This window comes from Bos mutus, chromosome 21 (genome assembly GCF_027580195.1).
Source record: "Bos mutus isolate GX-2022 chromosome 21, NWIPB_WYAK_1.1, whole genome shotgun sequence".
Lineage (NCBI taxonomy): Eukaryota > Metazoa > Chordata > Mammalia > Artiodactyla > Bovidae > Bos > Bos mutus.
This window is the reverse complement of record NC_091637.1, coordinates 28320941-28333201: the sequence shown is the minus strand read 5'-3', so window position 1 is coordinate 28333201 and position 12261 is coordinate 28320941. Positions and strand designations below refer to the sequence as shown.

Genomic DNA, 12261 nt, shown 5'->3' with positions numbered 1-12261 from the left:
AGGCTGGTGACCCCAGGGGGATGGAGGCACAAAGGTCAAGGGCCAAGCAGCTCCCCTCAGACCTCAGCTTTGACCTCCCCACAGGCACCTGAGCGAGGAGAGTGCAACAGCCCCACAGTTAAGGGTGACCCTGATCTCCAAGGACAACATGCTCAGAAGCAAATGTCACCAGGGAAGGTTTAGCGGTAAAGAACCTGCATTCCAATTCAGGAGATGCAGGAGACATGGGCATGGCAAGTAAAATTGCACAGTGAAATATTCTGCTCATAACACCCTCTTAAGGCATTGTGAGACTTCCCAAAGTATTACTACCTGAACCAGGAAGCTTTAACTCGGTATAAAATGCCTAAGACCCTATGCCCTAATTGGCTGGGCTGCGTGCTGTAAGTACAGTGGTCGTACCCCACAGACAGCTCAAGCTCCTGGGATGGGATGCTCTGGGCCCACCAGCTCGGCCAACTCACTACCCACCAGGCTGCACTTCCCATCACAGAGGAGGGGGACCTTCCTCTCCCAAGGCCAACTGGGTGGCTCCTGAAAATCAGGCAGGTGATGGAGGGCACAGTGCCACCAGTCACAGAACAATCCCCCTGTGGGATAAGACAGTAAGGGCTCCTGGTCTCAGTGGCTGCTGCACTCTGGCTAAGAACCCAGTTGACACATAATTTGGTGGAGGTGACAGCTGGGGGCTGTCCCTATGGCATGGTCTGGGGCAGCTTTCTCCCCCGGGACAGGTCACTGCAGGACACTGACAGCTGTCAGGCACTGTCAGGCCAATGGACCTGGATACAACAAATCACTCGCCAGGCCTGCACACACGAACTCCCAGATGCCAGGCACAGAGGCTGACTCAGCCCATGGTCACCTGGTCAGGGCCAATCCGCATCTCCCTTCTCCAGGCCCCAGCCACAGCCCTGCTTCTCACCCGGCTCCAGGAAAGGGCAGAGGGTTCCTGCATTCCATCCTCCTGCCATTTTCCAGATTGGCCCTTGTGTCTCTGGGGAGCATGGCCCCATGGCCCCTTACTCAGTGGCCTGCTCAATAACGCTGCACTGTCTCCAGTGTGTCCACTGCTGGTTCTGGTCATGAGCATGAGTGTAAACACCACTGATTCCCACCCAGGACCAGCCCCACCCTCCCCCCCACACACATACATACACCTCCACTCAGACACAGAGCTCTGCTTCAGGAGCCCCTCAGGCTGGAACCCAGAACCAGTGAACCTTTCCAGGAGGGTCAGGGGTGCCAGTGATCCCCAGCCAAGTGCCTGAAACTGTGGCTTTCCCAAGGGGCACCTCATCGTGAACAGTAAGGCTGTTCATGACAAAAGAACACACAGTTCAGGACCCTAAGGACATGTTGTCTGTGGAACCAATTCCTGCGCAGAGCTCGGAAACAAGTGAGCCAGAGCAGACCAGCCACAGTTGCTGAGACTGAAACCATGATGAAAAAACTCCCAACATCTGAAGGTCCAGGACCAGACGGCTTCACAGATGAGTTCTAGCAAACACTTAAGAGATAACACACATCCTTCTGAAGTGAAAGTCCCTCAGTCATGTCCGACTCTTTGTGACCCCATGGACTGTATAGGAATTCTCCTATACAGTCCCTGGAATTCTCCAGGCCAGAATGCTGGAGTGGGTAGCCTTTCTCTTCTCCAGGGGATCTTCCCAACCAAGGGATTGAACCCAGGTCTCCTGCATTTTGGGTGGATTCTTTACCAGCTGAGCCACAAGGGAAGCCCAAGAATACTGGAGTGGGTAACCTATCCCTTCTCCAGTGGATCTTCCTGATCCAGAAATCGAACCAGGGTCTCCTGCATTGCAGGCGGATTCTTTACCAACTGTAAGGGGAGCCTTCTGAAACTTTTCCCAAACCACTGAAGAGGAAGGAACACAGGCGGTGAGCTGGTGATGATGGCGAGTCGGGCTGGGTCGGGGCTGATCGTGAGCTCTTCCTGCCCCGAGAGGCCAGGAGCACAGGGAACGTTGTCCTGTTCTGCTGGCAGCCTGCCCATTTTACATGGCAGTTTCACTTCTGGTTGGCTCACTAGGGCCCTCAGAACTTCTAGGTGCTCAGACCTTTTGGTGAAGATGGCAAGAGAGACTGTGGTGCACTCTGGCTACCTGTCAAGGCCAAGGGTATATACTCAGGGAAGACTGCAGATCCGCGGCCTGGGTCACATTAAGATACACATGTGGCAATTGTGTGCAGGGTGAGAGCTGAGCTGTTGGGTGGGGCCCCAGCCTTCTTAGGAAGAGAACTGATCGCTCTGAAAAACCTTCAGGTCCATGAAGGAAGGAAGAGACAAGAAAGTCCCTGTTGGCTCTCCATAACTCTCATTAGGTTTCACAGGGAGTTGATTGCGGCCTCCCAAAGGTGCTTTCACTCACCCAGAATGGGGGGAACGTGGCCTGATTCAGGAAGAGGGTCTCTGCAACTGTAATCAGCTAAGGCTCTGAAGACGAGGTCATGCTGGATTATCTGGTTGTGCCCTGAATCCCACGACAAGCATCCTGACAAGGGACAGGCAGGGGGAGACTAAGACCAAGGAAAGTGAGGCCTTGGGAAGAAAACAGCTCCAGGAGCACCTTGACCTGCCAGGAGCTGCAGGTGGCAAGGCAGGACCCCCCAGCGGGACCACATCTGCCAGTACCATAGCTCTGGAGCTCTGAGACAATATGCTTCTGGTGTCTGAAGCCCCCAGTTGGTGGTCACTTGCTATGGCCATCCTGGGATCACAGCCTTGATCAGGGCTGAGGTGTTACATGTCTGAGAATTCATGAGGCTGTCCTACCTAACATCAGACCTGGAGCCCCCAGAGGAGGGGCTGAGGGCTGTAGCAGGGGCGCTGGCGTGGGGACTTCACCAAAACAGAGGGGCCATCCCAGGGTGCCCACTGCTACCAGCTCTGGCTGGAGCCCCCACCCTAACTGCCCTTCCCTGCACATCACTGGGCCCTGGACACCTGCCCCTGCTGTCCTCTCAAACTAAAGCTGCCCCAAAAGTGGGTCCTGCCCGCTCACCCAGGGCCCTCTCACTGCCTGATTCTCCTAAATCAGTGGCACTAAAACCCACTGTCTCCCCTCAACCCCCCAAGTCAGGACAAAGCAGGGATCCTCTCCAACACAAGAGTCTCCTAAAGGCGTCAGGACCCCATCACCCACAGCTCATCGTGGCTGCCATGCCCCCAGCATCTGGAGGTCACATGACTCTGGGAGGGTCCCTGCTCCATGACTGACACCTGGCACAGTCTGACCCCTGCCCAGGGCCCCTCTGGCCTGGCCTCCAGCCCGCAGGCCTGGTTGTATGGTGGGTGCCTCTTCACTGTGTTCCTCTCTACCGTCCTCACCAGGGAACCGTGCCCTGATACCTGGGCCAGCCGGGGTGGGCCACCAGGCTCCTGTGCCCTGAGCGTGTCTGTGCAGTGACACTGCTGACATGGAGGACGTGGACACAGACTCTTCAGGAGACACCACCCTGCTCCCCAGGAGGGAAGGATGTGCCTTGGTCATGCGAGTCTCTCCAGCTCTCAGCCTGTAACAGGGTCCTTGTCCTCTGTCTTCCTTAAATGGCAAAACGACCCCTGATGCTGAAAAGGGAAGCATGTCTTCTGGGGCTGGGGCTCCCCTGATCTGGCTTGTCCAGCACCGCCCACAGCTCTGGCTGGACATGTCCAGGTCTTTATGACTACCCTCTGCTCCCCACTGGCCTATGTGAAGCCAGGGCTGCATTTCGCTCACCACTGTACTTGTGTGTGCCAGGCGATGTGAGGCATACAGTAGGAGTTCACTAAATGCTCTCTGAATGAAGGAATGACATTAAATGAATAAGCTTTAGATTCAAATATAGCCATAGACAGACTTTCGAAACCACTGTGGAGCAGAGCGCGCGACTGGGTTTCCATGACCACCAGGGGAGCAGTGTGGACTCTGTGCGGAAGACTGGTGCTTTGGGTTTGCCGCATTTGAGCCCAGCTCAGCACAGGTTATCTTGTCTGGGCAAGCCTTTATAACCCGTGTAAAGCATTTTCATTTCTTCAGTCATATTTTGAAGCTGAAACATCACTCTGACTTTTTCTTTTATCCATTTTCTGCATGTTTCCTGTTAAACATTTTCATCATGAGACTTTACCATCTTCTCAAGATGAGGTGAAGAGCAGTGCGTACTTCGGGAGACAACACCTCCTCCAGCTCTCTTCTTAAGAAGTCAAGTTAAAATCTGGCATCCGCTAAATGTCACTCTGCACTTGAGAGGAGGTAAACTTAAAAGATGCTGAGAAAGAGGTCATGTAAATGAGCAGGACCCTAGAACGGCCTTGAAAACTGTGAGTTATCAGGCCATGCAGTGCCCAAGTGTTGTGTGGGCAGGAGGCCCACACCCTCTTCCCTTGGGCTGCTGGGCCAGAAGGCAGCCAGCAGGTCGTCCCGGGTGCAACAAGTGACAAGGGGCTGTTCTGAAACTTTGTCCCATGAAAGAATGCCACCAGAGCAAGAATAGCCCTTGCACTCCACCCAAAGCCACTGCACACCTGTGCTCTGCTTACTGCCCTCCACCACCCACAGGCCCTGCCTGCTAGGGAAGCTCTGAGCCATCACCAGGAGCTGGTGGGGCCCAGAAGGGGCCCTGGGGGCTCTGCTCAGAGAAAGAATGAAGGACAACAGCCCTTCTCTGAGACCCTTGTGACCACTCTCCCAGACCTCCACCAACTCAAGGGGAAGAGCAGGAACTGAATCAAGCTGCCTGCCTCCTCACAGCCCCCACGCTCAGCCTGTGACATGGAGTTCTATTCGGGTCCCGTGTTCATGCACAGCAAGAGAGACAGTTCTGGTCCGCCTTCCCCTCTCTCCCCACCTTGGCGTCCTCGAAGTGAGGGATGCATCCTTCTGTCACTGGGGAAGGATGGAGACTCCCTCTCCTGTGTGTTGTGACAGAGCCAGCCATGCCTGCAGACCAGGGCAAGTCTCTGGAAGTCACGAGAGGCCAGACTCCAAGTGTCTGGGGCCCAGATCCGAAGGCCTCTTCCAGGAGAGAGGCGAGCGGCAGGCATGCTGGGAAAGTAAACCTGTGACCCTGTCGTCTGCGCCTCAGCCTCCAGCCTGTGTAGTGAGGGTCAGATCAGCCTGTCTGGGGCCCCTGCGTGTGAAGGCCTGGATGCTCACATCCCGAGTCCCATCAATCCTGAGTGCTCCACACACCTGTTGCAGCACGTGCTGGGCCAGCTTTCTACCAGCTGAGAAGCAGTGAGATGTGAACTCATGGCGTGAGGACCCACAGAAAGGAAACCATGCTCCCTGACCAGAGCACATCACCTTAGTGTGTGACGTGCTCCTTTTCTGAGGACAGGCCATGGATTGCATGTGTAGGAAATGAGCAGTTGCCAAGTGGGGGCTTCCTGCCCAGCATCCAGGGTCCCTGGAGGGTGGAGGGGCAGGCTCAAGTCCCAGGAGCCCCAGAAGCTGTGTGTAGAGCCGTGTAGATGTGAGCTTAGGGTGTCTTTCCTCCTCTGAGAGAAACGGTGTCCACAGCCTTCATCAGCCTTTCCAAGAGGCCTGTGATTCTGGCACAGTTAAGAAGAAGCACAGAGGCCAGCTTGCAGAGGTGGAGAGTGATCGGAGACAGAGGACTGACACCCCCCCGCCAGCTGACCTCCTGGGGCAGAGGGCACCAGCCTCCTTAGAGAGAGTCTCAGGGAGACACCTGAGCCCTCTGAGGTACCATGTGAGGTGGGGAGGAGATGCCAGGCTGCTATGCGAACCCAAGAGCCTGGGCAGTAGAAGAGACAGAAGAGAAGGAAGTCAAACCAGAAAATTCAAAGCTGATCTAATGCAGCCTAGACGCAACTCCCCGCCCCCCCAATCCCCCCACAGGACAGAGGCCACTGGGGACCCAGGCACATCTCTACTCCTTCAGCTGGCCAGAGCACAGCCCACCTCTCAAATCCTCCCTGTCAAAGTTGAAGGACAGGGGCCCAGAGGTGTCCGCTCATCGCTGGTATGAGCCGGCACCACCCACCTGCAAATGCAGGAGACAAGACCGGACTCAGGAGGTCAGGGTCCTTGATTATATGAGTTCTCCCTTTCCTGAAAGGAAAGGGGAAGCTCTCCCCACCTGCCCTGTGCCCTGAGGATCACAAAATGGACAGGGGGCTGGAGCACTGACTCCAGAATCACCAGCCAGACAGGGGTGCCCAGCCGCCCACGTCAGTGCTTCTGCCGTCTGGTCAATTAAAGCCCTCTTTAGGGCTTTTGTCACAATTTAACCAAGACCACAAGGTACTTCTGAAGTTGGGCATTCGGCAGCTGAATGACAGGGACTTAGGATCACTGGGCAGTGGGGACGCTGCCAGACCCGAGCATCCTGGTGGGTATTTCTCCCTCAGAGCCACAGGCCTGGGGACCCAGAAACACCTTTCTCGAACATCCCTGGGTGATGGACTATGGGGGGGTCTGGATTCCTCACTCCCCATGCTGGGCCAGTCTGGGCACCAGAACTCACATCCAGGGCTGACCACAGGCCAGTCTCAGCTGACATAAGCTCATCAAGAAATTTCCACCCTCACCTCAGGGTCAGTATCACAACCTCTGTGCAGCATGAAGAAGGTTCCCTTTTTCCCTCATTGCCACCACCACAAGGGAACATAAATTAGACAAAAATAGGATAATATGTAAAGTTACTCTTGTTAAAAAAAAAGTCATCACATAAAAAGAAGTCTATGAGAAAACAGTAACAGATACAACTTGCTATGTGAACCTACCCTGTGAAAATTGACATCTGCTTCAGTAAACACTGAGGGTCCATCTGCTATTCACCGGGTAGCCTGTCGGACTTGGGAGCGAAAGCAAGTGAGGGTGGCCAGGCCCTGAGACTTGGCCTGGCCAAGTGAGGGTGACTCACCCTCCCCAACCCCCAACCGCCCAGGCACAGGATGGGCTACTTGCATCTGAACCCAGCCATCTCTCCCCGCACCTCTCTGCAGCTCCTGGGCCTGGAATCCCAGGCCTCCTGGGAATGACCTGCAGTTCCCAGCAGCCCTGTGCCAGTCCTGGTCACTAACAGATTCCCAGCAAACGAAGATTCCCTCTTCACTCCCACAAACTCTGCCGAGCTTGGGCCCTTGGTCCTGGCAGTTTCTGGGGCGGCTGGAAACAGATTTACAGGAACAAGAGCAGGACCTAGGGCTGAGGGTCTGTCTGCTGCTCTGGATGGGCTCGCAGTGCTGGGAACCCCAGGGAGGAGGATGCCCATGGGTTCCCAAGCCCAGTAAGACAGCGCGTGCCCTGCAGCAGTGGGCAGCTCCAAACGTGGCCGGATGAGCTCTGGCCCTGTAGCTTTCGTGCTGGGACAATATCTAGACAGCCTGGACCCCTCCGTTCCAGGAGTCCCAGGGACCTCACAGACCCAGAGTGCGGACCTCCCACCACTTAGAGCAGCGCCCTGAGCCAGCTCCCAGTGGGAGGGCGCACAGGCTGAGACTGAGGAGACACCAGGGGAGGCAGTGTGTGCACAGGCTGGTGGAGGAAGTGAAGATGTCATCCGATGAGGATCACAAAGCCCAGCCTGGCTTCAGGGAGGCCAGACCAGGGGGCCTGGGCAGGATGTCCCGGGGCGGCAGCACCACAACAAGGGCTGGGCAAGGATGCCCACAGCTGGCCAGTGAAAGGGGCTGTGCGGCATCCAGGCAACAGAGGACAGGGCTGGGGTAGGGGTGCAGGTGGGGACGCAGGACAAGGCCAGGACGGGGCTGCCCAGGTGGAGGAACGAGAGTGGGGGAGGCACAGCTTCTCTCTGAGACAGAGCTGTGGTTGGAACATTACTCAGCTTTGGGACACGGTGACTGTAGGACTCTTGGAGGCATGTAAGTGGGACTGTGGGACTTTTTGAGGCATATAAGTGGAAGTGTGAGCCTGCTGGTGAAATCATAGAGCACCATCTTTTAAAGCCTATTTGAAAATTCTGTTTGCCAGTTCATAGCAGCCAGAGTCCACTAGACCCAGCGGGGTTGTGCTGAAGTGTGCAGACAGCTGAAGGCCTCCCCACACCACATGGGCGGACCCATCGGGCTGTGTGTGGCAGTCCACCCCACTCCCCAGTCCAACCCATCCCATCCCACAGTTCATCAACCCCCAAATCAATGCAGCCACTTCCTGTCCACATGCTGGTATTTGCCAGGAACTTTCTGTTTGTTTGCACACCCAGTGGCTCTAGCACACAAAACTCAGATAAAAGTCCCTCTGTGGTTAATGGAAAGATCAGCTTCAGTGTTGCATCACTGCTGGAGGAGAACCTGAAGCTGATGAAGCTCTGGGGCAAAGTCCTGTCCCACAAACAGCATGCCCACCCTGGCCCTGGAAATCACTTCCCAGCTCCCAGGCGCTGAAGGGCTGGAGCAGAGAGTCAACCCAAAGCCTCCCACCACTCCATGAGGAGCCACTGAGGGCCCCTGACAACATCTTTATCCTTCCATTTCCGTCATTGATCTGGCTGAGCACACAGTGGGAGGGCTGAGCCAGAGTCACCACTCTAAAATGTAAGGCTTGGAAGACTCAACATCCAACTATCAGCCAGCTTGGAACCTAGTCAGAACAAGTAATTTTTAAAACATTTGGGAGCCCTTACAGCTATTGGCTGGTGCTTCTGTAACATCCACCCTGCTCCAGACTCTTGGCAAAAGAACAAGTTAAAAACAAATGCTTTCAGTTGGCTTAAATGACAGCCCTTTGGAGAAACCCAGCGACTGATACCGCACCCGGAGAGCAGGCTGGCTGTTCTCCCAAGAAGAGAGAGGGCTGGCCCACCAGGCTCTTCGAGCAAAATGACCCTTTTCAAAGGCGGTTTAAAACACCAAGTAAAGGTGATTAGGGACAACAACTGCACGACGCTGGTACAGGGTCAGGGTAGAGATGCCTAAAGAATGTGAGTGCATGTGACTGAAGTCTTCAATCTTCCCTCCCGCTGGTGTTCTGTTCGGTTCTGTTTAACAAATGTACGCTGTATCAGCTTTTAGGCGAAGTAGGGGTGAGCTTTAAATTCCATCACTTATCAAAGCAATTGTATACAATAGGGACTGGAGCTAATTAAAATAAAATACCATCTGCATTCGATTGAACTTTATCCTAAGCCCTATAACATTCATCTCCAGTTTGGTCATTCAAACACGATGGCAACTGCATTCCAATGACGCTGGATAGTATTAAATCATCTTTTCCTTTTTTAAATATTAATTACACAACTCTCTGATCGCGAAGGTGTCACAAAACACTTCGCTAATTTGGGAAAGCATCCTAGTGCACTGCAGGAAAAGATAACACTAAACATCTCTGTAAATAGCTAATTTTACCTGATATTTCATTACAATGACTTGGTAGAGTAAATATTAGTCAGACTGACAGCTAATTGATTTGGTTTGCATTAAAACTAGACTGATTTAAACGGAGGCGTTTCAGTTGCGATTCTGAATTTGTCATTGGTTCCATTGTCTATATGCTCTCCCTGGGGCTAAATATTTAATGAGAACTGTGGGAAACAATCGCAATCACGTGGGCCTTGTGGGCACTGGAATGCGCGGCTGTTTACCTTTTCTCTCCTTCTCTGTTGGCAGGATGCTCCCACAGCAGCTCTGCCAGGAGCTGATTAAGAAGCTCTGCATAAAAAGGATTTTTAATTTGAAAAAAGTTAACTGGCACTGCCTGTGGGAGTTCCTCCCCTCTTCTTCGAGGCCACAACTGATCACCGGGAGCCCCTGCCTGCAGACCCAGAGTGAACGCAGTGCCTGGAACCCACCCACACGGCACAAGCCCATCACCACAGATGCCAAAGAGGAGCCAGCTGGGGCCCACCCCAAGTCCTGCCCAGCTGTCTCCCGCAGCCTCACAGCCAGGCCCCATGTCTGGCCCTACTGGGGCCACGGGCCAGAGGACCACCAGGTGGGCATCTCTGCGTTCCTGGACACAGGGTCACACTCAGCAGGTGCACAGTTAGTAATTCTGAAAGGAAGGGTGGAACAGTTGAGTTGAATACCTTTAAAAGGTTTACAATTTAGACACTAGAAAAGAGTGAATCCCCCTACCCACCCACCCCCATGCCAAAACACAGGTTACATCTCCTATTTCACTTCTGCCATAGTTTTAACAATTGAGAAGCCACTTAGTTCTCCAAAATTCCTCAGAAATGAGACAGGCAGAGGCCTGGGGCCCTTCACTGAGGTGCTTGTACCTGCACAAACCTCTCCTCCAGCAATAAGATACAGAGAAAGTGTATGGGACTAAAAGTAACTGCATGCATGCACAGTTGGGGGAAATTCCAGACAAGATACAAAAAGACTAAAAACCCAGCTGCCACTTCTGAAGAGCCTGGAACAGAAGCAGGGGACTGCACATGCCCCCTGCACTCAACACCACCAAAGGGGCGGAGGACCACCTAAGCCACCCCTCCAGCCTGACCCTGAACACACCCTGACCCTCACCCCATATAAGGAACCACCTCCCCCCACCCCACCCACATCAGGGGAAGCAAGCAAGCAAGGGAGCCTGTTGTTTGTTCCTGCTCTCTCTGCTGCAGCAGGGGCCCCAATAAAGTCTCGCCTAAATCTCTTGTCTGGCCTCTGATCCATTTCTATTGGTGGTGGGGAGGCCAAGCATCCTGTTGGGCAGGAGAAAGGGAATCAAGAGACTTCCCAACCAGGGACAGCCCTACAAGAATCTGCCTTGCAATGCCAGAGACAAGGTTTCCATCCCATGTTGGGGATCTAAGATTCCACATGCTCCAGAGCCCAAGTGCTGTAACTGGAGAGCCCAGACGCTGCAACTACTGAGCCCACTCACCACAACTAGAGAGTCTGCATGCTGCAACTAACACCAGATGCAGCCAAATAAATTATTTAAAATAAATAAAAGACATGTAGCCAAATAAATAAATGACAAAGAATTCTACCATCCCATCCTGTTCTCATGCACATCTCTATGGGGGGGGATGTCCCCCATGCAAACAGCATCCCTTCGCTTTGACTCTCCCTGTGGGAACAGTAACTCCAAACAAGCATGCTGTTCTCACAAGACAGACCTCTGCGTGCTTAAGAAAAACTGTGGAGGGCACGGCAGCAACTCCCTTCTGAGCTTAGACAGGTGAGGAGCCCCTGTGAACCTCAGCACCGCCCCCACCACCAGCTGCAAGGACCCCCATGTGTCTTTGTGGTGGCCATGCACTCTGCACTCAGCCCTATGGTGACATGGGGTCTGCTCACTCTTCTCCAATGGCCCGTCCTGTGCGACTTAGCCACTACCACCTGGCTTTGCTTCTGAGAGGAAAAAAAATGCACCAGCCCCTGTGAAAAGTGTCCTTCCAGCTCTGTGGTGTGAACACACACACCGGGTGGGAGGAGGCACATAAGGTGTCCTTCATAAACACAAACTTCCTCTTAGCTGTGAGGGAAGAATGGGATTAGCACAGTGTTTGATTCTATCTCCTCTGTTTGTCCACCCACCCACCATGCATCCGACCATCCTCGTACCCACCCATAAAGTGAACTCAGAACCATGCACTGTGTGTCCACCTTATCAGAGCCCAGCTTGTGGATGGGCTGGCTCATGCACTAGGATGACTTCCCCATGCTCTTGAAACCAGAAATCACAAAGTTGTAACCAGAGAAGCATTCCCAGGACAAACCATCTCTCCCATCAACACAAGAGGAGCCACGATGGTGGCGGGGTGAGGTGGGGGGTGGTGCTTGGGACACCACCACGGCCAGCTTCTCTGCAGAAACTTTACTATCCACGTTCTCTGGGGATCCCTGCAGGAACACCCCATACCTGCTTGGGAGTCTAAATGAACACTCTGCACACTGCTTTTAGGACAGGGTGATTTCCATGTTCTAAAACTACAGTTTACCAATGGCCTCATTTGTTTGTCGTGGCCGTAACTTCTTGTCACTTGCACTTCACCATCCCTTGTAGCTCTCAATGCCCTGTGACATATCATGTGCATTTCTATAGACTGTCAGCCCCACCGTCCACTCCAATGGCCCTGATATGGACATACAGGGACACACAGCAGGTATTCCAAAATCACCTGGTGAATGAATGAGGCCGTCAAAGGCTCACTTGGCCATCTTACATCTTTAATCTTACCAAGTATCTGCTGACCCATGAGTCAAATATTAATCTCAAATCTATGTAGAAAGTATGATTAACCACTGATAAATAAGAATTATACTAAAAACATTATTAGCCTCTTTTCAAATTACATCTGTTTTCATCTCAAAGA

The 12261-nt window shown here is 53.4% G+C and overlaps 1 protein-coding gene across 2 annotated transcripts in view; it reads right to left on the bottom strand.

The window, feature by feature from the left end:
* The window catches only part of PCSK6 (proprotein convertase subtilisin/kexin type 6), a 169790-nt gene that overhangs the window by 106836 nt on the left and 50693 nt on the right, over positions 1–12261 (bottom strand). The window lies entirely within an intron of this gene.